The 24,905-nt window shown below is 38.4% G+C and overlaps 1 protein-coding gene and 1 long non-coding RNA gene across 10 annotated transcripts in view; one reads left to right on the top strand and one right to left on the bottom strand.

The window, feature by feature from the left end:
* The window catches only part of GPC5 (glypican 5), a 1,150,604-nt gene that overhangs the window by 170,678 nt on the left and 955,021 nt on the right, over nt 1-24,905 (top strand). The gene's annotated exons all lie outside the window — the stretch shown is intronic.
* LOC116668676 lies at nt 1,295-11,134 on the bottom strand. The gene is made up of 3 exons (XR_004325907.1): nt 10,980-11,134; nt 2,441-2,445; nt 1,295-1,306 (listed from the first exon to the last, which is right to left on the bottom strand). It is a non-coding gene; the product is annotated as an uncharacterized LOC116668676 (long non-coding RNA).

The raw sequence follows: 24,905 nt of genomic DNA, 5'->3' as shown, positions 1-24,905 counted from the left end.
CTAGAAGGATAACTGGTAGCTTTCCTACACCAGGAATTCTGATTTAGGATGTCTTGCCTCTGGAATCTAGTAATAAGCATATCAAGGTTATTCTTGCCATCAAGCAGAGAAACACAGCTTTGTGTCCATCAGTCTGTTATAGTTTGCTGGTCAACTGTAAGGGCATTTCTACACAGTACTGTTCTTATTAGTCAAAGCATCCTTTTCTGCGACAGCATTGAAAACACTTTCTTTCCTTTCCCCTCCCCGTCTCTTTTTCACACTTTTAAAAATAGTGCTCATCAGTTTCTGAAGTTAAAGCATTAGAGACAATTTACAATTAATTAAATTACATCTTATATCAGATGCTACATTTTTAAGTCTCAAAGGTATAACTGACATAAAATAAACTGCATCTATTTTAAATGTGCAGTTTGATACATCTTGACAAGTGTACATGAAGGTGAAGTCATCATCAATGTCACAGGAGTGAATATATCCATCAAAAAATATCCAAACCGCAGAGTTTTCTTGTATCCCTTTGTAATTCATCCCTCCTCTACATCCTCCCCCTCCCCCTTTAACTTCAGGCAGCCATTTCTCTGCTTCAAATATTAATGGATCTCTCTCTGATGTGACTTACCACCTTGCTGAGATTTTACAGGCACCCTGAGATTTTGAGTTGGCTATTTCCCGGGGCAGATTCACTTTCTAAGCTGAGTGTTGTTGGATTCCTGGCCACACACGGTGAAAATTGATATCACCTTTTTGTGGGGAAACATGATACGTGTTTATATTGTTTAAAATGTCTGTGCACTTTGACCCAGAAATTCTGCTTTGAGGCACACATGCTCAAAGGTATTGTATGGAGATGTTCACTGAATTTTAAAAATGGAACATTCATAAATATCCTTAAATAAGGGATTAGGTAAAAGGTGAAACATCTGTGTAGTGGAATAATATTCAGCTACTAAAATTATTTTGTGGATTATTGTTGTAGAAAGATATTTATAGTATATCAGTCATGAAATTCAGTCACTGGGCACAGTGTATTTATGTAATATGAACTATGAAAAAATATATAAAAATACCAGGAAGAGTACATTTTAGATCAACAGTGCCTCTTGTTAGTTGAACTCAAGTATTTTAATACTTTTCTTCATTTGTTTATATTTTCTAATTTTTCTGCAGTGAAATAATGTTTTGGAAAAATATTATTGCAAGATATACTTCATGTCATAAACAACACAATGGCTGACTTCACATTTTCAGTTATTTCTTTTTCTTTATTTTTTTATAGTTTTTTTTTTTTTTAGTGTGCTTTTCCCTCAATATTAAGGCTTAAACCCAGTTAGGGCTTGGCCTGTTTTTGACCTTCTTTCTCCTTGTATGCACTCATACAGAGAGAATCAACTGCTTTCTTTATTATATGCTCAAAGCAGAACTTACAGGTCTATACCTGTATCTGTAACATAGTTTTTGTAATGATTTCCTTTCAGTTCTCTCTGTGGAACTGAAATTCAGTCCACAGCACCAGATACTTTTGTTGATTTTCCTTTGCTTCAGGATATTAGTAAGTACTGGGTCAGAGACTGGCTAAATGAATGATCTCCATGTGTCAGGTGCAAATGAGCATATGATTGACTAAGTGGCAATATTTACGCGTAGATTTAGATTATTTCAGATTGTGTGATGTTGACGTTTGCATTCGTTCTTTTTATTTTAAAATCATCATAACGTAAATTAACTTAAAAAAAGTTCTGAGCATTTAAAACCAGATGGTTTATACAGTAATTGTCATTTCCTAGGCCAATTCTTAGAAAACATACACTAGCACATTCTAAAGTTTATGAACAATTTTGACCCCTCAATTTGGAGCAGTCTGGAAATATATGAAGCAGTGCCTATGTTATAATTAGTGAATCTGTGTGTATACTGTCATTAATATATAGTTGAAAGGACTTTTTCAATTTAATATATCCATTTTATAACAAAAATGAATTGAACAGTTACATAATAAAAGGTACATATCCCTTAGGACATTTAAACTATTGATAAACATCAAAACCAGTAAGTATTTGGTATTAGGTAAATTTCATAATGTGTGCTTTCCTAAGAGGAATACAAAATATTTTTTTGTTTGTATGTTTATCACCAAGTGGAATATAAAATATTGATAACAATATCACTAATGATGATAAACATTGCAACAAGTTTGACTTCAGAAAAAAAACTTTTTAAAGTACCTGTCAGCTAAAGATAAAAATTAAAAAAACAATTGTAGAGTTAATTGCCTGATTCAGACGCCTGCTAGTTTGTCAGGAGAAAATATTGTCTAGCTTTCAGCTCCCAGTGGGATCTCTCTTTTCAGGAGAAAGAAATTATAAAGTCTGTTAACTGAACAGCACAGGAGCATTTTACTTCCTAGGGCCCCCAAATAAACACAAAGCACAACTGAAACTATCTCTGTACACCGAAAAACTTTGTAGAGATTGTGTCTAGTGAGAAATGTGTTCCACAGAGTTGGTCTCCATGTTGCATCCCACCCCTTTAAAATTCACCGTCTTTATTACGTCTCACTACTTTTACTAACCAGTTTGAAAGACAGTGTGGTCTTTTGTACTTTTTTCCAGAAATAACACTAGTAGAGGCAGTGCTGGGTAATTAGGACACTATAATCAACAGCTGGATTAAATGTCCTTTTCTCTGCTTTGGCTGTCTATGCTGTGTATGGATGTATGTGTCATTTCTCTGGAATGGCCTTGCTGGCATCAGGCATGGTACCACCCAGAATTAAATGGCAAGCATCAATTCACCAAAAAAATGCTGTTCAAGAGTAGAACCAAAGAATATGAAAATGAATATATGTATATATTTGCATTACGGGGACATTACCCTGTCCACCAGAAATGGACACGTTGTAACTGACTATACTTACATTAAAAAAAAAAAAAGACAACATAACCAGAACAAAAACAAAACTGGAATGCATCACAGGAATGGAAAGAATGATTACTGAGATATAGATTCGCTAGTAAGGATGGAGATACAGATTAGACCATGGCCCAATACTTGCTTGCCTGTCATAAAATGTACTAGAGTAGGAGAAATATATGTTGCGTAGGAGTGAGATTTTCTTCGAAGAAATTTATTATAAAGAGATACAGGTGAGGCCTTGGAAAAAGTATTTTAAAACAACAAAAATGTATAGCAGAGAAACTCCACATTATGAAACATGTCAGTTATTTGGTAAAGACCCCAGTGAAACCTCAGAACCTCTGTTAAAGTATCCTTGACTCTCTTACCCATGGCCGATCTATGCCTGGTCCAAAACTTTCCCTTCTTTGTACTCATTTTTGGATAATCTCAAAAATCACCTAGTCTTTGTCTTCTCTGCCATACCAATTCAGTTTGTTTACGCAACCAATATTTATTGAGTACCTGCAATATTCTAGGAATAGTGCTAGGTGCTGGTTATACGAAGCTAAACACGGAGGCGTGGGATACAGCTTAGCAAGAAGGAACTCAAAGTTGTATATAAACACATTATATATGTATATATATCAACATGCTACCTGTACTATATAAAATCTATATAACAATGAGTATAGACTATGATAATTTACTTGTAGTACCCTCTGTATAATACCCCTGTGCTCATTGCTGCAGATGCTGCAAAGTCACTGAACATTTTAAGCAAGGTCGTACCAGTATTAGATTTGCATTTTTGAAAGATCACACTGGCAGGAGAAATAAGGTAGGTTAAAGGGGTGAGGTTAGAAGTAGGGAGACAAGTTAATTGACTGCTATAATTGATTCGAGGTAATAAAGGCTTGTACTGGGAAAATAGCTGGGGTGAAGGGTTATCTCTTCCACGTGGAGGGAGGAGAAGAGGAAAGAGGTGAAAGGAATTCAGGATGACATTCCTGGTTGCTTGTGAAACTGGATACGTGCTGGTGCTGTTAACCTGAAAGAAAGAGGTTAGGTGAGTGGGTCTCAAGTGGGGATGATTCTGCCTCCCAGGGGACGTTTGACTATGTCTGGAGGTATTTTTGGTTGTCACAATTTGGAGTGGGTTGGGAATTCTATTGGCATCTGTTGGGGAGAGGCCAGCGATGCTGCTCAGTGTCCCACAGCGCACACAGCAGCACTCACAGCAAAGAATCATCCTACCCACACCATCCACGTGGAGAAACCGCTACATTCAGGAAATGGACGCAAGACGTAGTCACTTTGGTAGAGAAATAAGATGTTAAACTCAGGTTGGTACACACTGAATCTGAAATGCCCATTAAACAGTACCATTCTCCTTAAGTTATATGACTTGTTAAAAATCAGTTGGTATAGTGTTGGGATGAACTTCAAAGTTTCATTGCAGCCACGAGTTAAAGGGCACTGATTATGTATAAATGGTATAGAAAGATTCAGTTATGCATATATACAGAAATTAGTTCCTTTTCGACATAAACTAAGTATTTGTATATATATTATGTAGGAGGATACTTTGAATGGTACTATCTTTACAAAAAAGAGTAACAATATGGGCTATGGCTATTTTCCATGTTTTCAAATAAGTTATTTACCTTAATTTTACAAAAGAGGAATATACTATGTTTTCATGTCCTAAAAACAATTTAGGATATACATCATTGTCTTCAGGAACTTTCTCTGTTTATAAAATATTTTTAAAAATTTAAATGGTCAATATATATTTAAGTTGATGATGGGCTGGAGTAGAGAAAGCAAGTTGAAAGAGGTAGAAAAAGATCAGATCTGAAAGCAAAACTTGTTTCAGTTTCCACTGATCACATGGTTATACCGCCCCATATGTCTCTTAAATTCTTCCTGAAAGGTGGACATTCTACAGGATAGGAAATATTGATAAAATTCAGCTGAATCCCAAATAATAAGTAGAAATGTAACATTGATATGATGATCTCTATAGCATATTTCTTACTCTCAAATTGGTTGGTTTTATATTTTTTAGGATGATATTTTTGGGAAAAAGCTCGTATCTATTCTCTTCAAAGACCTGATGGTTTCCAAGTTTAATTAATAAGGCCAACTAATTCAGATAATTGATTCCAAGGTTGAAAATTTTGAGCCAATTATGCACCCAGATTGATCTTTCTGGTGTAATACTATTTGAATTGTAGTTCTTAGCTTATGTTTAATTATAGTATCTATGTTTAATTATTGTATCTGAATAATGTTTAATGGGCTCCCATGTTTAATTACTGTTTCTAACTAATGTAATTACTCTTAAGTAATCTCTGTCATTATCAGCTAAGCAGCATAAGGTCTGTGGGTCTGTCCTCAGCCTGATTCTCCAGAACTTGCTTCATGGTCCCTTCTATGTACTTTCTGCCAGCCCCAGGCATTCTCTTAGCCCTGTTAATGAGCAAAACTGCTTTCTGTTTTGGAGCCTTCAAACTTGTTTATCCTTCTTCCTTCTGCTCTCATCTTTAGATCTCAGCTCCTAACACTTTCTGGAAGACAAAATCTTCTCTGGCTTTCCAGAATACTTCCTTCATGGTCCCATTCCTTCTTAATGCTAGCATATCATTGTGCAGTTTTCCTTTATCCTAGGTCCTACAATTGTTTTCATTTGTAATCTTTGTTTATTTAATTTTATGCCACAAGCTCTGCATAGTAATTAACCACTGTATGCTCAGAAGTATTTGTTGAATAAATAAATAAATGAATATGTATGAATGAATGAATGAATGACTCAGTCAACCACAAAATTAAAAGCTAGGCTTTTAATTGTTAATGCTTTATACCTATGGGTTTCTAAAGCCATTTTATTAGCACAGTGATTGAAAATGCAAGTCCGTATAAAAATCAGAAGGTAAAAGAAGTGAAGTGTCAGGAGGAAGTCAATAAGGAGCTGGGAGAGGACTTTCAGGGCAGTCATGAAGTGGATAACCCATGCCACCGGCATTCAGATTCAACAAGTTTAAGACTCTGGATGCCAATGAATAATAAATTAAGCTCATGGGTTTCAGTATGTTAGTTCTCAGTTGCTAGGAGCACTGCTGGTCTCAGAACATGAATGTTCGGCAGATGGTTGCTTCTGGTCACACAGCATAGCTCTGCTTAGACGTCACCAAGCCAAAGGCCCAAATGTGTCTGTGAATATTCAAGAATATTCATTCAGTTATGCTCTAAGATGTATCATTTATTTAAACACTGTTGAGTTACAATATGTATGAAAACAGACAAGTGTTAAGAGTAGTCTTGTTCAAGGAATCTTAATGGAAATTTATAATTAAGATGGAAAATAAACTTGGATCTAGCATTATCAGAGCTAGGTAGGGCTGTGTGGAGGCAGTCTCTCATGGGGCCTCCAGTGGTCCCCACCTCCTGCTAATCACACCCTCCACTTGAGTGTAGGCCAGATTTACTGTCTCAGTTCTAATAGAAAGAGGGGGGAGGGTATAGCTCAGTGGTAGAGCTCATACCTAGCATGCATGAGGTCCTGGGTTCAATCCCCAGTACCTCCATTAAAATAAATAAATAAACCTGATTACCTCCCCCAAAACAAAATTTAAAAGAATATATGGCTGGAGGGATGAATGTCACTTCTGAGATTTGGTTAAAAGACTGTGGCTTTGATCCTGTGTCTTCTCTTTCGCTGTCTCTCCTATCTCTCACTCTCAGAGAAGCCAGCTGCCGTGTTGTGAATGTGGAAATAGTGGAAGACGTCCCAATGAGAACAAAGGTTATTTATTCAAAGCTTACTACAGCAAGGGAATCAGTCACTGTCACTTGAGTTTGGCAGAGACTCAAAGGCAGTCAGAGGAGTTGGAGAGTTTTGTGGGGGAAGAAAAGGGAAGGCTTCAGGGATGCCCTTATTGGAGGCTGTTGGCATGGAGGAGCTGAGGACAGACTAACTAGAAGTGGGGCATCCTAGGGGGTTGGTTAGGAGAGCATACTTGCTTTCTCTGATTGGTCCCAAACTGGAAGTAGGGGGCAAAAATTAGGGAAGCTGACCATCTTGGCCATTTTGGACTGATTGCAACAGAGGTTGTGGTTTGACTTCCCGGACAGTTTGCCGCAGAGGTTACGATTTGGCTTCCTGGACTGATTGCTGCAGGTTGTGGGTCAGAATTCTATTTTTATATATATGGTCTGGGCATTGTCCATTAGTATAATTGGTCTCCTGTGAGGCAGCCCTGTTGAGAGACCCACATAAGTGAGCCTAGAAGCAGATTTTTCTGGGGACTGCCCATAGTTATATGGCTGAGCTTAGAAACAGATTTCACCAAGTGGAGCTTTGAGATGACTGCAACCCTGGAAGACCTCTTGATCACAGCCTTGTGGTAGAGCCTCAGCTGGGACCACTTATCAAAGCTGCTGTCTGACTCCTGACCAGCAGACACTGCTATATGCTTGTGGTTGTCAGCCATTAAATGTTAGGGTATTTTGTTATGCAGCAATAGTTAACTAATACAGTTGGTCCTTTGTCAACCAAATCACTACGAATTTTAGCTCAAGTACTTAGAGTTTTATCTGGAGGGCATAGGCTATTGCAATATTTCTCGGAAGGCATAATTTCTCTCTAAGAACTATAAAAACTAAATGAAAAAGAGTTGTCATTACTCCTTGTTGAACCTTGTTTTCTTCTTCTATTTTATTTAATGACAACATCATCTACCCAGCCCAGTAGCGCCCCCCCCCAATCTTGAGTCATCTTTGATTCTTTAACCAAATATTTCTTGAATCTCTACTGTTTACTAGGCACTGTTCTGTCACTCAGGATATAGCAAAATGGAGCTTATATTCCATTGAGAAAAAGAGAAACTAAACAAAAAATACAACTCATGTGGGGAGTAGGGGCAAATTCTGCATCATCATGTAGGATAAAGAACAGGCTTGGTGGAGACACACTGGACACCAAGCATCAGGTCAAAGTCAGCAAGAGAAGTGTGGGTCCCCTAGTCCTTGCAGTCAAACGGTGACCACTGCTGGATGTAAAATCGGTCTGTGTTCCATTGAAGGGACATCGGCCTCCCTTGCCCTTCCTTCTTTCTGTGAGAGCATGGGAAGAATTTCATTTGCTTTTGGTGGGACTCCTTGAGCACCAGATCATCTGGGCAGCAGTGTAAAGTTGTTGGCTAGGAGAGCCAGACACCCAGCATGTGGAAACCTTGGGAAGTTTTGGGCCTTCATTCGAGAAGAATCCAGCGTGCCTGTGAATTTCCACGGCTCCCGAGTTCAGGTGCAGCCCCTCTGGTCAGGATTAGGGGGCTCCTCAGCCCTTTGTAGTGGGTCTCCTGAATCACTTTCTGACAGTCCTGCTCATTGCAGTGCCTTGATGAACACGCCATTTATACAGTGCATCATGGACTATGTGCTGTGGCAAAAGGAAAAATAAAGCACCCTGTGTAGGGCTAGAGAGGGCAGAGTAGAGGATGGGTTGTAAAGAATGTACTTGAGGTCTTTCAAGAATGGCAAGGAGGCCAACGTAGCTGGGGCGGAATGAGAGAAGGCAAGAGCAGTCAGAGAGGAAGTGAGAAAAGTAAAGAGGGGTTAGATATACAGGGACTTGTGAACCTTGCTTTGACTTTGAAGTGGGAAGCAATCAGAGACTTGTCAGCAAGTTGACACCATCCAACGTTTTAGAATTTTCACCACGCTGTTGTTTTGAGTGTAGTCTAGACATGTCTGAAATTCAGGAAAGCGGTCTAGACTGGGGATATGCAATTGGGAGTCCCTGGCTCACACAGAGTATTTAAAGCCATAAAACTGGATGAGGTCACCTAAAAGTGAATTGAGACGGAGAAAAGACGAGGAAGGAAGCCTGGGCCCTGGGAATTCTAAAATTAGAAAGATGGCAGAGGAGGGGAAACAGCAAAGGAGCCTGAGGGAGAATGATCAGGGAGGCAGGAGGAAAACCAAGAAAGAGTGGTGCACTGGAAATCAAAGTAAAGAAAATGTATTCAAGGGAGGGAGACAGCAGCCATCAAGTGCTGCTGCTTGTCACCTCTGATGGGGACTGAAATTCACCAATGGATTTGGCAGCTGAATGGAGGTCGCCAATGAAGTGTACAGGATTTGTTTTGGTGGGATAATGGAGGCAGAGCCTGACAGAAGTGAGTTTTACAGAAAAATGGAAAAGAGAATTGGAGAGAAGGTAACATACAAATCCTGAGTAATTTTGATGCAAAGGTTGCAGAGAATTGGGGAATTGGGGCAGTAGATGACAGCAAAATTAGCAAAATCTCTCTCAGTCCCTGCAGATAATTGGATAACAAATCTTGTCTCTAATTCTACTTCTTTTAGCATTATTTTCCTCCATGTCTGTGTCATTATCCTGAGGGTTTTCACCTGGTTCTATGTTATTGCTCCCCTGACCTATGATCTGGCATCTCACTGTTACTACCCTACCTATCTCACCCCGTTATGACCGTATTGCCACCCCCCTATTTCCACAGCATCTTCCTGCTCCCTTACTCCTGCCAGGACTCTCTCTCCAAAACATACCATTTGTGATGTCATTACTCTAAGCTGGTTTAAAGTCTTCAGATGGCTTCTCAAATACAGATTAGTTGTTGCTCCTAAGTAGGCTGGAGCTTTAACAACACAGAGAGTAATGTGGGTAAACCGGGCTGGGAGAGAGGACACGAGAACGACATTGTGCGATGGGGCTAGCCTGCCAGGTGGGGCTGCTGCCAGACTTACAGTGTCCAGGTCATGCAGGACGTTTCTCCACATCAGGACCTTCCAGTCGTCAAGGCCTGACTTTATAGGTAAGAAGATGAAAACTCTTGAATTCTCCCTAGTGTTGCTCAGCCTGATCATACAGGGTGTTGGATTTAGGACCACAGATGATTTTTAAAAAACCCCACGTTTTGGGGAACATAAAATTCCTAACACTCTGACAGGTTTAGTTCTCATTGATTCAGTTTCACCTGCAGATGGAGGGTTTTCGGGCCAAGCATTAGTTGACATTTGTTATCTCATTCCATAAATGTATCAATATATGCTCATCTACATTATGAATATACCTATATTTTTCTCTACAAATAGATGTGTATATTATGCTTACCTTTTTAGCTTTCTTTTTCTCTTGATTCTGAAACTGACTATATTTTGTTTTAAATAATATCAAGTCATTAAATTTGTTGCTGGGTATTTCTGCTGCAATAACATTGTTAACCTTTACTGATTCCAGATACACTTCTGTGCACTTACTGTGAACCGGGAACTGATTGTATAATCACTGTAATTTGATGAAAAAGATACCTTATTTATTTTTAAAAAAGATCTCATGTCTTATAATCAGAGATGGCTTAATGCAGTAATGTCACACTTTCTAAAACAGCATTCCACAGTACAGAATAACTCATGACTTTTTATAAAGTTTGGTGACATTAAAAAAAATTGTAGCACACACCAGGCAGGTTAATCATACTCAGAAGGATCAGATTTCCCTAATCATATGCTGATTGCTCAGCTCCTGTTTCAGCCAGAGGGAAAGAGCTCAGAAGCTTCCTGTGAAATCACGTGATTCACCTCTGTGAAGTATCTCTGCTCGCTGGCATGATTATTCTATTTAAAGCACTTATCCCTTAGTTGTGGCTTTGTCCCTTGTGTTTTGTGCTCCACCCGTCACCGTCCATGACTGTTTACTAGAGCAGAGTTTTACTTTTTTGTTTTGAGCTACTTCTGTTTCGGTTTACTTACCACTCATGGGGCAAATTACTTTCTGGTTTTCCTCTTCCAAATTTTAAGTCATGGTGTTTTTATAAATTTATACTGTCTCTCTAAACAGATTTAGTCATTTTATATACACACGACTTGCATCACTAAACATTCACATAAGTTTTTATGAATACCAGGACCGAACATTCCCTGCTCTGCATTGAGATTAGTATCTGTCTGTCACTTAGATTTTATGATGACTGAGACAGACATTCTTTAGTGTTTTTCATTTTTTTCACTGTTCAGATTTCGCATTAGCTAGCTAGCCAGAGATGATACTAAACTGGAACATTAACCACAGTCTTTGCTTTTCACCCTTGACCTGTGGATCCTCCAAGATACGAATCACATGCCACCTCCTACTGACGCACATTTCCTGAAATGGGACTGGAAGGTCCCCATTTCATTCTCATATTATGCATGTAGTTAATTGGTATTTTGATTGAACCAGCAGAAGAATAAAAATGCCCATGAATCAAAGGAAATTATTCTCATTAGATATGAAACAAAGAAAGCAGTGGTTTCAAGAACAAATATTATTCAAAAATATTCTCATTAAAAGAAATTGCTCTCTCTGGTATAATAAAATTCTTCTAAAGAGAAGCATCTGGCAGAATCATATAATTTACTGCAGCATAACATTTGGGATGAATTAAGTTGCTTCATGTCACAAAATGCTTTCAAGGCTTCTCAATATTTTTTCTTCCTTTTAACTTATCTATGCCTCACAGTTCTCCAATCAGATCATTTTTTACTCAGTATTTCTTTAAAGGCATGGCATTATGAATATTATATAGAAGTTACAGTCCCTTGAAGGTTAGAAATATGGTAAATGGAATTAGTTCAAGCCCCTGAATGGAATGTGAAAGCCTTTCTGTGCTGGATTCATCTGCACCATTTTTCATATTAATTAGTGTGAAGACTGAACGACAAATGCTGAGACAAATGAGTTGTGGAAGCGGACATCGAGGAAAAGTCAGTCATTTGAGCTCATGCGTTCGCTGGCCCCCCACGTGTAAACCCACTCTTACCCTACGTTTGAGCATAATGCAGTTAACAGCTATGTCATTGAAGAAGCGTTAAAATTAAACATCACTACATCTTAAAGTTGGAAGGAATTTCAGCGGCCATCTTGTCCTCTAGTCGCTCCTCCATCCCCGATCAGTCGCTTCGCTGACTCCTCCAACAAGGCACTGGTACTACTTTTCGAGGAAGCCCGTTCCATTTTCGGAAAGTTTTCCATTAAACTGAGATGTGGTCTCTGTTTCCATATTTTGTTTCCAGATTTTGAAAACTCTTGGAAACCTATCTTCTACATAAGGGTCTTTAAATTTCTGAAGGCAACTTACACATACCCCCTAAATATTTTTTAAGTGAGATGTGCATGGCACTCTAAGAAACCTTAAGGGGAATTAAAGAATGACACCATTGCCTCTCAGAAGAATGTATTGGAATAAACGGAAATAGTATGAGTTTTAGATCAAATACTAGGGCTAGAACTCCAACTTCAACATTTACAAATAGCGAGAGACTATTTTTAAAGCATCTTTAATTATGAATAATATTGCTACTAAGTTAGAAAGATTTTTAAAAGATTTTATACTGAAAGCCCTTAAACTATCTGGAGTAAAATCACACTCAGTCATTTATAAATAAATAGACACAGGCTTAAGCATCATTAGAGGGTATGTTCAGCTGTAAATAAATTGACATAGATCTTTTTTAGTCAGGTGATGGATGGCCTGGTGGTACTGGCATCCATTGAGGACATGTTAGAGAAGCAGAATTTCAGGCCCCGTCCCAGACCTACTGAATCATAAGCATCGTTTAACAAGAGACTAAGGTGATTCATATGTAGATACTGTCATGTATTAGAGACGAATAGAAAGCCAGAAAATAGAAAAGTCACAGAGTCACAGAGTTGAGAAGCTATTCTTTAGAATGTGGGGACCAGGGTAGGAGAGGGAGGGGTTAGGAATCATACCCTTTTGGAGAACCAGCAAGTGCAAATGCCTGGAGGTGCAAATTACTGGGGACAGCGAAGAGACTGACCTAATCTAATATTAAGGATACCTGTTAGGGAATGGAAGCACATGAGGCTAAAGAAGCTTGAAAATGAAATACGGGTTTTTATATTTGATGTGGTAAGGTAACAACTCTGTATAGGTTGGACCATACTGGAAAATAAGAAAATAAGGACAAGGGATTTACGGGAAGTAAATCCAGACAGGAAGTTATAAGACCCTGGTCTAGAATGGCGTCAGTGAAAAAAGAATGAAAACAACATTCTTCAATTCCTCAGTTCATCTTATTACTTAAATTTTAATTTCACAAAAGTGTACTTGTACCTGTATTGTATTTGTATGTATTGGTGAATCTATTTCTATGGGGTGTATTCCCAGGACTGTTGTTGCTTGTTCAAAAAGTATGGGCCTTTGTTTATTTGTGTGTCTTGTTTTGGATGGTTGTTTTAAAAAAAGATGAAGGGTCTCTATTTTCACTAACAATAGAAAAAAACACAGTTTCTTTTGAAATACTGCCAGGAGCAGATCATATAATTCTTTAATTTTTGTCAGCCAGGTGGATGTAAAGTGATATTTCATCATTATTTTCATTTGTATTTCCATTTTTCCTGGCTGTTTAAATGTACCCTTCGGTGAGTTTTCTCTTCCAAACCTTTGCCTGTGTTGTGTTTATTGTTAACAATTGGAGGGTATTCTCTGAATATTCTTTGTGTTAACCATTTTTTTTTTTTGTCTTCTCTACAAATAGCGTTTACAATTTACTGATGATCATTTGACTAAGTAAGGGTATATTCTGTGGTGCAAAAGCACTTAACATTTTTTATAAGCAAAATATGTGTTTCTTTTCTTTGAAATTTTTGGATTTTGTATCTAGGCTAGAAAGGTCTCAGTTTTTAGTTGAATATATAGTGTCTTGAATTTTCTTCTAAAAACCTGCTTTATTCCTTTTTACATGATTAGATTTTAAGGCCAATGAAAATGATTATTGTTTTGATGTGAGGTAGACATCCAACTTTGTTTTCTTATAGATGTGTGGCCAACTGTGCAATCCTTATGTTTTAAATGTCTACCAGATCTATCATTTATTGCATTACCTCACCTGTCAACAGCCTATTTCCTGGGCCCTTCATTATTTTCATGACTTATTGATCTGATCTTATGCTAATACCATGTGGTTTATGTTTTGTATAGTATCTTAACATTTAGTAAGGTTGGTCCCTCCCAGGGTCTTTTTTATCATTTAGGGGACTATTCTTCGATATCTAATTAAAACAGAATACAGTTTCAATTGAAATTGCATTTAACTTGTATATCAGTTTTAGAAGAATTTATTTTTTCTAGTATTAAATATTCCCACTCAACAATATGGTGTGTCTTTTCCTTTACTCAGATTCTGTTTCATATCCCTTAATAGTCACAGTTTGAAAAATCATTTTGTCCATAGAGCTTACTAATTTTATTCTGAATATTCTAGCGTTGTATCTAGGGAGGCAAGGAAGCAAAGTGTGTGTTTTTCATTTTCTAGATGATTCTAGATGATTAGTACTATATTAGAGAAATATATTGTGATTTCTCTCTTCAGCTTGCCTCTAGCACGTTTCCAGCATACCTTAGATTTTTAACCGGAGCTTCTTGGGATTTTTTTGTATAGTACTTTATCATTTATTTCCCAATTCACTTGACTACACTTTGAAACCAGTTTTGAATGTTAATGGTTATGATAGGCATTGTTTTTGTTCCTGATTTTAAAGAAATAGATTTAACATTTCACTATTTAGAATTATATTTGCTATTTGTTTTCAAGAACTGGTCTGTCATAATTAAGAAGAGTTCTTTGTTTCCTAACTTACTAGATTTTTAGTAACTTACAATAGTAGAATTTTATGAAATGCTTTTTCTGCATCTATTGATGTGATCTTGTGACTATTCTCCTTTGTTGTTGACATCATTAATTATGGTATTAAATGTTTCTTCATTTAGCCATCTTTCCCCCACCACTGAATAAATATTTGTTCTCAACATATTATTTATTCAGTGTTGTGCTAATTTTAGTTCTGAATTAATTACAGGTAACTGGTTACTAACATATGTACACATATTTGCCTTCTCTTTTATTTTATTTCATATTTCCCCTGTGATAGTGAATCCTCTTAATTAAAACTACAGTAGGTTTGTGAAGGGAGAGATGGGGGTGTGCCAGATGAGTGGAGACCAGATGGGTCTTGGCATTATTGAAGTTGGTTCAGTAACTTGATTTCTGAAGCTATTTGTGGCCTAGAGCTGGCGGCTGCCAGATGAGTAGGTCGGGCTTAGAGGTGATGGGAGGCATGGGGTGATTCTCTTGGTCCAATGGGATCAATAGCCAAAGTCTCCTTCCTCAGACTTTCTAACTTCTAATCCGTGTTGCCATTGTTGAGGGTGAAGCCAAGGCACACAGCATCTTGGCTTTCTGCTCAGTCAGGTTCTCCACATCTAGGGCCAGCTGCAGGCGGGCAAGCATCTCTGGAACCTGCAGATAGTGGAGTAGGTGCTGGGTGAGACCTGTGAGGTTGAGTTTATCCTGGGGTAGTCTCAGTCTGCTCCACAGAATAATTCATTGCAGCGAAGCCTAGAGAATGAGGAGATCCCAGCATGCCTGTGGAAACTTCGGTTGCACCTACTGGGTAAACTGTTGGATAGGGACCTGGTGGGGCAGGAGAGGTATATCTTCCAGCTGGGCTGGCTGCTGCAGCAAGACAGGGACTCCTAAGTACAAAGAATGTTTCTTTTCTTCTCTGTGCTGTTGTTTCCCCTTTTGTAAAACTGTCTTTATCAGGCTTTGTTGTTAATATTTGATGGCTTTATTAAATGAACTGTGAAGGCTTCCCACTTTTACTGTAGCTGACAAGCGAACTATCTGCTATTTAGATATTAGACAGCACTCATGTGTGAAGTCTGCTTGTGCTAGATTCTGCCTGCCTTTTTCTTTCCCACAGGAAACTGTGTCTGAATGTAGACTCTGACATTTATGAACTCATATAGTTCACTGTGTGCAGCAGTGCAGTCTAAGCGTTTCACAAAGGTGCCTGGTCCAAGGGGCGGGTGGGCGCTACATCCAGCTGGGGCTTTGTCCTTTAAGTTCCTGGCTCTGGTGTGGGTCAGCATGTACTTTTGTCTCCCTGTTTCACACAAAGCTCCAGTATCAGCTAGCAGCACATAGGCGGAGCTAAATGAAATTCTGCAAGCTCTTTCATATCTCTGAGCCCATTTCCTTATCGGTTAAATGAGTTGTTTGGTACCACCTACTTTTCATTGCCAATTGTCAAATACATGTGTAACAATTACTGGAGTATTTAACGTATTTTTTTATGTTTGTCATGCTTAATGATAATATTTTATTATTATTCACATATTTAGAATATATATATTTCCTGTTATTTCTAGCTCTTTTGAATATACTTTCTAAAAAAGAAAAAAAAAAAAAAAAACCCAACACTGGAATGTCAAAGAAATGAATTGCCCTTGTCAGAAATAAAAATAATTCCAGATCATATTAAGAATTTAAAAGTCCCTTTGCTTCTTGTTAATTATTAACTTATTGTTTATGGAAAAACCTTCAACATCTGGACAGCTTCTAAAATAAGCAAGAAAATAGGAAATGGTTAATAAATATAACTTAGTTATTGTTCTCTCTTTGTAACTAATGCAGTAATGGCAGTGGCATTTTCTAAAAGGAGAATTCAACAAATCCATTTTTATCAAGTGAAAATAGGTGTCAGGGTAAAATAGCACATGTTGATTAACTACTCAATACGCCATTGGCTGTGTAAGACTTAACAGGGGAGTACTTTCAAATGATAATGCTTAAATTAAAAAAACAGTGTTGGGCAGGTCTGCATAGGAATTACAAATGCATTAGGAAATTTGACACCTGTGCTTGGAATGGGGACCAGAAAGGATTGTGACTTAAGGTTCCAGTGTCATCATTCGAATGTGTGTATTGACTTGGGGACTGAGTTGCGTCCCCCAGCAGCCACTCACAGTTATACTTTGTTGGTATAGAAAATGGGTGTTATAGCCACACTACAAACAACAGCGAGACTAAGCAAGGTTCTTTTGAGGACCAGGCTGCAGTTCTGAATGGTTAACAGTGATGACAGTTAAGTGAATCAGACTATGACTTCGATTCCTAGACCAATCAGAGAGCACACTCTATGACAGAATTTTGAATGAATGTATAAGGCATGATCAGGTGACAGTGAACAGACATTAAAGTGGGAACTTTCTCCAGAATAAAGATTTCAGTAGCCCTGCTGGTTCGCTAACATATCTTTCACCGACCAGCCAAGAAAAGCCTCATTCTGTACACTACAGGGGGCGCTTGTGAAGGAATTAGTAGTACTTGGTTGAGGTGTTAACAGCTGAAATGGCAAATGAAATGACGAGAGAGATTTTTCAAAACTCTAAGACAGGTGATTTTTCTAAGGGGCAAGTTCGGTCAAAGAAGGATTATTATTTTTTCTTTCATTACCTCTCGATTCTCTTTTAAGTGTCTGTAGAAGTAAGGTTTCCATCAAAACTACAACTAAAGTTCCCTTTCAAGGCCAGCCAGTCACTGAAGGATCAGTAATTGATTGTGATGCTGACTGTTTGATAGGAGTAGATGTATCTGCGTGTGTGTGTGTTTGAAGGTGAGTGTCTTGCATGGAATTTAATGGTTAGTACATTTTTGAAAATCTGAGTTCTGATTTTGTCAATGATTCATCTAACACCTGCCTTGCTAAGATCTCCAGGTATCATGGATGCCAGCTACTTTACTGGGCACTGAATGAATCTGAAGTAAAGGAAGGATCACTGTAGGCTGATTAGACTAGAATGAGTTTGTTGAGAGAATTGAGATACGAGCTAGCTTTTGTAAGGACTGGGAAGAGAGACTCATTTGATGAATGTAGAATCACATGCTGGCACTTGATGAATGATACAAGGAAGGCCCTAGATACAAAGCTTTAAATGCCAGGAAATCACTTTGGTTTGCTCTTTGGCAATAGAGAAGCATTCTGTATTTTGAGGAGTGACTGTGCATAAGTGTTTGGTGATTATTAACCTATTGGAGTTCTGCATGGGTTCACACTAGGAGAGAGTTCAGTGTTGAGTCTATTGGAATGATTGAGGAGATTGATGTGTAGACTGGGGACGGGAGTGGTCACAATATAAAAGGTAATAAAATTTGACAAAATGGTGTGAACCAGGGGAAAGAATCAAAGACAACTTTCATGTTAGTGTGGGATAGTCGGGGGTGGGAGATAGAAATCGAAGATCTCATTTTGGAAGATTAGAGCAAAACAAAATCTCTCTGAAGAAAGAACACAATATATTTATATCTAATAAAAATAATAATGACTGTCAACTAGAAACATTGGTGGCTGCAGTACCCTCAGCTTCCTACCACCAATTGTTGTGTTTTCTCCTCTGATCTGCTTCAGCTTATCATTTTGAATTCTGAGAATCTCATTTTTTTGTCGGTACCTGAGATAATGCTCACTTGAAGGTGGGAGTTTAACTGTGGAATAGGAAATAATTTCTGGAACTGTTCTTTAGTCCCTGAGAACAGCTTCAGCTTGATTATCTCTCCCAGGTTGCAGACACTTCTAAAAAATAAACTAGCTTGACATGAAATTGCCAAAATATTTCTTTCTGTGGTGAAACTGATAGGATTTAAAAAAAAAAAAAACTATAACACTCCTTTGCTGTCCTATAGCAAAAACATACAAAAAGGCAACTTATATGGGAAACAAAAGGAAATATAAACAAATGGGGCTACATCAAGCTGAAAAGCTTTTGCACAGCCAGGGAAACTGTCAGTAAAATGAAAAGGCCTCCTACTGAATGGAAGAAGATATTTACAAATGGTATATCCAGTAAGGGGCTAGTATGCAAAATATACAAAGAACTCACACAACTCAACATTGAAAAAGAAACAATGTTATTAAAAATGGGTAGAGGTCCTGAACAGACATTTTTTTCAAAGATAACATACAGATGGGCAACAGGTACATGAAAAGATGCTCAGCATCATTAATTATCAGGGAAATGCAAATCAAAACCATAGTGAGGTATCTCCTTGTATCTGTCAGAGTGGCTGTTATCCAAAAGACAACAAATAACAAGTTTTGGTGAGGGTGTGGAGAAAAGGGAACCCTCATGCACTGTTGGTTGAAATGTGCATTGGTACAGCCACTATGGAAAATAGTATGAAGGTTTCTGAAAAAATTAAAAATAGACCTACCAAATGATCCAGCAGTTCCGCTCCTGGACTTTACAAAGAAAACAAAAACACTAATTTGAAAAGATATATGCACCCCTATGTGCATTGTGGCATTACTTACAGTAGCCAAGATATGGAAGCAACCTAAGTGCCCCCTGATAGATGAATGGATAAAGAAACACCCTAGAAGATACTGGAAATTTCAGATGAATAAGACCCAGCACTTGCTTTCCAAGTGCTCATAATTCAGTGGGGTGGGGCAGTGAGGGGTGGGGAGAGAGAGAGAAATAAACAGATGAGTGAGTAAAATGAGGAATGCTTAAATCAAGTTCAGGAAATTGTAAGATAGCACAACATCAAAGTATTGATCTCATTCTGGGGAGAGATTTTGGAAGAGGGAACCCTTGAATTAGGAGAGATGAAAGGAAGAGGCTGGAATGTGCCAAAAGTGAAGATAATACAGGCATACTTTAGAGATATTGTGGATTTCATTCCAGACAACTGCAGTAAACCAAATATTCCAATAAAACTGGTCACATGAATGTTTTGCTTTCCCAGTGCATATAAAAGTTATGTTTACACTATACTGTGGTCTTTTAAGTGTGCAGTAGTACTAAGTCTTAAAAAAAAAAAAAGCCCAACCTACTGACATTAATTAAAAATGCATTTTAAAAAAATGCTAGTGATCACCAGAACTTCAGTGAGTCCTAATCTTTTTGCTGGTGGAAGGTCTTGCCTTGATGGCTGCTGGCTGATCAGGGTGATGGTTGCTGAAGGCTGGGCAGCTGTGGCAATTGCTTAAGATAAGACAGCAATGAAGTTTGCCACTTTAATTGACTCTTCCTTTCATGAAAGATTTCTCTGTAACATGCGACGCTGTTGGAAGCATTTTACCCACGGTAAGACTTTCTTCAGAACTGGAGTCAGTCCTCTCAAATCCTGCTTCTGCTTTATCAGCTAAGTTTATGTCATATTCAGATTCCTTCTTGTCGTTTCAATGGTCTCCACAGCACCTTCACTAGGAATAGATTCCAACTCAAGAAACCATTTTCTTTGCTCATCCATAAGAAGCAACTCCTCATCCATAAAAGTTTTATCGCAAGATTGCAGCAATTCAGCCACATCTTCAGGCTCCACTTCTGATTCTTGTTCTCCTGGTTTTGTACCACATCTGCAGTTACTTCCTCCATGGAAGTCTTGAACCCCTCAGACTGACTCATGAAGGTTGGATTCAGCTTCTTCCAAACTCCTGTTAATTTTACTGTTTTGACCTCTTCCCATGAATCATGAATGTTCTTAATGGCATCTAGAAGTGTGAATCCTTCCCAGAAGGTTTTCAACTGACTTTGCCCAGATCCGTCAGAGGAATCATTATCTATGGCAGCTTTGCCTTATGAAATGTATTTCTTTAAAAAATAGGAGTTAAAAGTCAAAATGACTCCTCGATCTATGGGGTTGTGGAATGGGTGTTGTGTTATCAGGCATGAGAACAATATTAATCTCATTGTCCATCTCCATCAGAGCTCTTGGGTGACCAGTGCAATGTCAATGAGCAGTAATGTTTTGAAAGGAATCCCTTTTTCTGAGCAGTAGGTGTTAACTGTGGGCTTAAAATACTCAGTAGACCATGTTATAAACAGACATGCTGTTATCCAGTCTTGTTGTTCCGTTTATAGACAACAGGCAGAGCAGAAAAGGCATACTTCTTAAAGGACCTAGGGTTTCAGAATGGTAAATGAGCACTGGCTTCAGCTTAAAGTCACCAGCTGCATTAGCCTCTAATGAGAGTCAGCCTGTCCTTTGAAGCTTTGAAGCCAGACATCAGCTTATCCCTCTCCAGCTATGAAAGTCCTAGATGGAATCTTCTTCCAACAGAAGGCTGTTTTGTCTACACAGATAGTCTGTTGTTCAGTGTCGCCACCTTCACTAATGATCTGAGCTGGATCTTCTGGAGAACGTGCTGCAGCTTCTACATCAGCATTTGCTGCCTCACCTGCACTTTTATGTTCTGGAAACGGCTTCTTTCCTTAAACCTCATGCACCAACCTCTGCTAGCCTCAAACCTTCTCTCTGCAGCTTCCTCACCTTTCTCAGCCTTCACAGAATTGACTGAAGAGAGGTGGGGCCTTGCTCTGGACTAGGCTTTGGCTTAAGGGAATGCTGTGGCTGGTTTGATCTCTCCAGACCACTAAAGCTTCTCTGTATCAGCAACAAGGCTGTTTTGCGTTTTTACCATTCGTGTGTTCTTGGAGTAGCGCTTTTCATTTCCTTCAAGAACTTTTCCTTTGCATCCACAACTTGGCTGACTGTTCGCACGAGAGGCCTAGCTTTCAGTTTATCTCAGCCTTCCTCACGAGCTGAATCCTTTTTAGCTTTTGGTTTAAAGTAAGAGACCTATGATTCTTCCTTTGGCTTGAACACTTAGAGACCGTTATAGGGTTATTAACTGACCTAATTTCAATATTGCTGTGTTAGGGACTAGGGAGGCCAGAGGAGGAGGGGAGAGATGGGGGAACAGCTGGTTGGTGGAGCAGTCAATACACACACATTTATTGATTAAGTTTGCTGTCATATATGAGTGCATTTTATGGCACCCCAAAACAATTATGGTGATAACATCAAAGATAACTGATTGCTGATCGCATAACAAACACAATAGTAATGAAAACATTTAAAATACTGTGAGAATGACCAAAAGGTGACACAGAGACACGAAGTGAGCAAATGCTGTTGGACAAATGGCGCCGATAGACTTGCTGGATGCGGGGTTGCCGCAAACCTTCAATTTGAAAAAAACTGCCACATCGGCAAAGTGTAATAAAGGGAAGTGCAATAAAATGACGTGTGCCTGCATAAGCAACGTTTGTGTTCGTCTGTGGGAGACGGAATCAAAAAGGATTGAGATTTTTTGACTATCTAATCAATGGGATGATTACTTTCTAATAGGAAATTAAAAAATAATGCACTAAACTGAAATAAGCCTAAGAAAGTTAGATCCTTTTTCATTTTGATAATCTCCTTTTGGGAGAGAGAACATAAAATATCAAATGCTTTCCAAAATCATGGTCTCCCCTGTGATTCAGACTCTGCTTTGTGGAATGTGCTGAGATCTGTGCTTGGACTTCCCATTGGGGAACCACACTGGTATGAGTGGGGAGGGAGAAGGGAGGACAGAGCACATCAGCACGGTGGTAGGGATTACCATCATTCTGCTCCCAGGAAACTCCCAGCTGAGTGGGGAAGACCAAGGAATGAGCAAAGTGCATTTATTGCAAAGACGCAATAAAAATGTGCTCCCACAGAGGTATCGCCTCATGTGTTCCCAACTCCAAGTGGGGAAGAATTTCTGTGCTAAGTGACATCTCCGCCCCTCTAAACCTCCCCTTTCAGGCCCCAAAGAGACAGGTTTGACTTTTTCCTGCACCAGAGTTTATGATCTGATTTTTACATTTTCCTTCCTTCCAACCATGAGACTGAATATTAGGACTATTTTATGAAGAAATAAAAGCACTTTGTATTAACTAATATCATCATAACATTTTATTCCACAGATTTTTATATGTAAATCTCTAAAGAATAACTTCATCAGCCTTGTGATTGTTTTATGGTACAAGTGTAAATGTGATCTATGTACAGGGCCTGGGGAGGAGAATCTAAGAGCAGGTGAGACTTTCATTTGGTGCTTGGTATTTCCTCTTTTATTTATTACGTGAAACTAGCACGCTGTCTGATAGGTGCCACTCAAGGTCCTTTAAAAAGATTAGCAGATACAATTCTAATGCTAATGCTATGAAGCACACTATTGCTGTTTTATAAAGAGGGAAATGGACACAGAAAAGATAAGTAACTTGCCCAAAGTCCAAGTGGTAGGTGGCAAAGCCAGAATTGGAACCAAGGTAATGGCTGTGGAGTGTAGACGGTGGGTCCCATGCAACTAGGTGGATGTGTAAGTTGGAGATGGCAGTGCTTCAGCCTTCTGAATATCCAGATGAAATGTGTTAAATCCCTATGCAATTTCTTATAATAAACTCAATACGCACTCCATTGTTGGTGAGTAATCCCGGAGAATTTATGTTTGTTTTACCACTTCTGGCTCCAAGTGCCAGTGCTGGCTGCCGTCTTGACACTGGCCTCCTTTCTTCTTTCAGAAGTTGCTGCCCCTTCTTCACTCCCCCATTGCAGGAGCTGAGAGGGCAAGACTTTCTCGTTCAGAGCTCCCAGTCCATTATTAACCTGCTGTTGCTGTAAAAAACAGGGCTTTGCTGAAAGTTTAAGGATTGTGGGATGGAAGCATAAAGCAGAACCTTCTGTTTCTAGACATTTAAGAACCATTCCTGTTGGTGGAAGTTCCTTACCCAGTCCTTTCATCACCCCTTTCGACATCCTGCCATTTTGTCAGAGTCACTTCCTTTCACACATTACTTCCAAACTGGAGCAGGCAGGGGCTGCCCCACATTCCTGTCCCATTTTATGTATAAGATTGTCTAATGTTTACTTCTTTTTTCCCCATCTAGACTAGTCCAGGGACATTGTCCTTCATAATCAGAAAGACCATAATGGTGCCTTTACTAACCAAATAACTGAACATCTGAATGGCGAATCAGAGCAGTCATTCAATGTTAACTTTTTTTCCCTGAAACTATTTTCATTACATTAAAAACTTACATTAGGTAGGAAAAAAAATGTACTGGGCCTATGGGGGACCAAAATGGAATAAAATACAAAGTGTCTCCTTAAACAAGTTAAACATAATTAAATTTTCTGTAAGCGTGATGATTTAACAAATAAACCATCATATATACCTTTGACACTTTGAATTCACAATTTTCTGACTTAAGATAGGAACTAAGAGTTTAGAGTGGTTGGCGGAATTGGAGAAAGGACCACCATAGTAGTATGAAGTATGTGATGTATCAAGTTTGGTCCTTGGCCTCACCAACTGTAGGTATAGGTATAGTGGATCACACAGGAACATAAACACATAGAAAATACTGCAGTATCTATCATGTGCAAAGTGATAATGTGCACAGTGATATATAATATAGTAAAATCTACAGCCAGCAGCCAGATTGGGTCCAGGAAATTAATGCATAAGATGCCATTTGCTCTTACGGATGGGTATAAGTTTTTCAGGGAGAAAAGGGTACAAGAGGGAAGGGAATGTGGGAAAGCTTGGAAGAGCAAAACAGCGTCACATCTCTGTGTTTTGGGCATCAACTTTGTGCATATTGAAAGCAGATGATTGTACTGGAGTTCACTGTAAAAAGACAGAAGCATCATGGATAATAGTTTCAAAATGAAAGAAATATACTGGGGTTTATAAGGACAAGTGAAGTACAGAGGAAATATAATTTGATCCTTCTATTAAGGGTCAACTTTGATTGCTATTGGCCTAAATGATTGATTTTACTTTTGACAGATTTTCAAATGTATGGCTCTACCTCCACACAGAAGATTTTGGACTTGGGAAAGGTTTTAGAACTTCTTTATCTGAAGGACTTAATTGTATTTGTTTGTTTGTTTATTTATTTATTGCTCTTCTGGTATTCTTTATTTTCTTACTGAATTCATTTTACTAAAAAAATACAAAAGATTTTTAATATATCTTAGAAAATTAGCAAAAAATTAAGAAAGTTCAGCAAATTACAGTGTATAATATTTAGGTAAGAATGTTTGAAAATTATAAATATTTTACTCCTTCTCAACATAACACATAACAAAAATACATTTTAAAACTTTTTTCATGATAATTCCTAGAAATGATCATATTTGTATTTCTTAAGGAAAAGGCCTTCTTTATCTGAAGGACTTAATTGTATTTGTTTATTTTTAATAGAAAAGAACCTAGTCCCTGAGCTCATTGTGGGGCATTTGGGATATGAATTTTGGTATATCTATCACATTTGCTTGCGTTCCGGATACACTGATATTCTAAACGCTTTGACCTT

Source organism: Camelus ferus, chromosome 14 (assembly GCF_009834535.1).
Source record: "Camelus ferus isolate YT-003-E chromosome 14, BCGSAC_Cfer_1.0, whole genome shotgun sequence".
Taxonomy (NCBI): domain Eukaryota; kingdom Metazoa; phylum Chordata; class Mammalia; order Artiodactyla; family Camelidae; genus Camelus; species Camelus ferus.
This window is presented reverse-complemented; position numbering and strand designations above follow the sequence as displayed.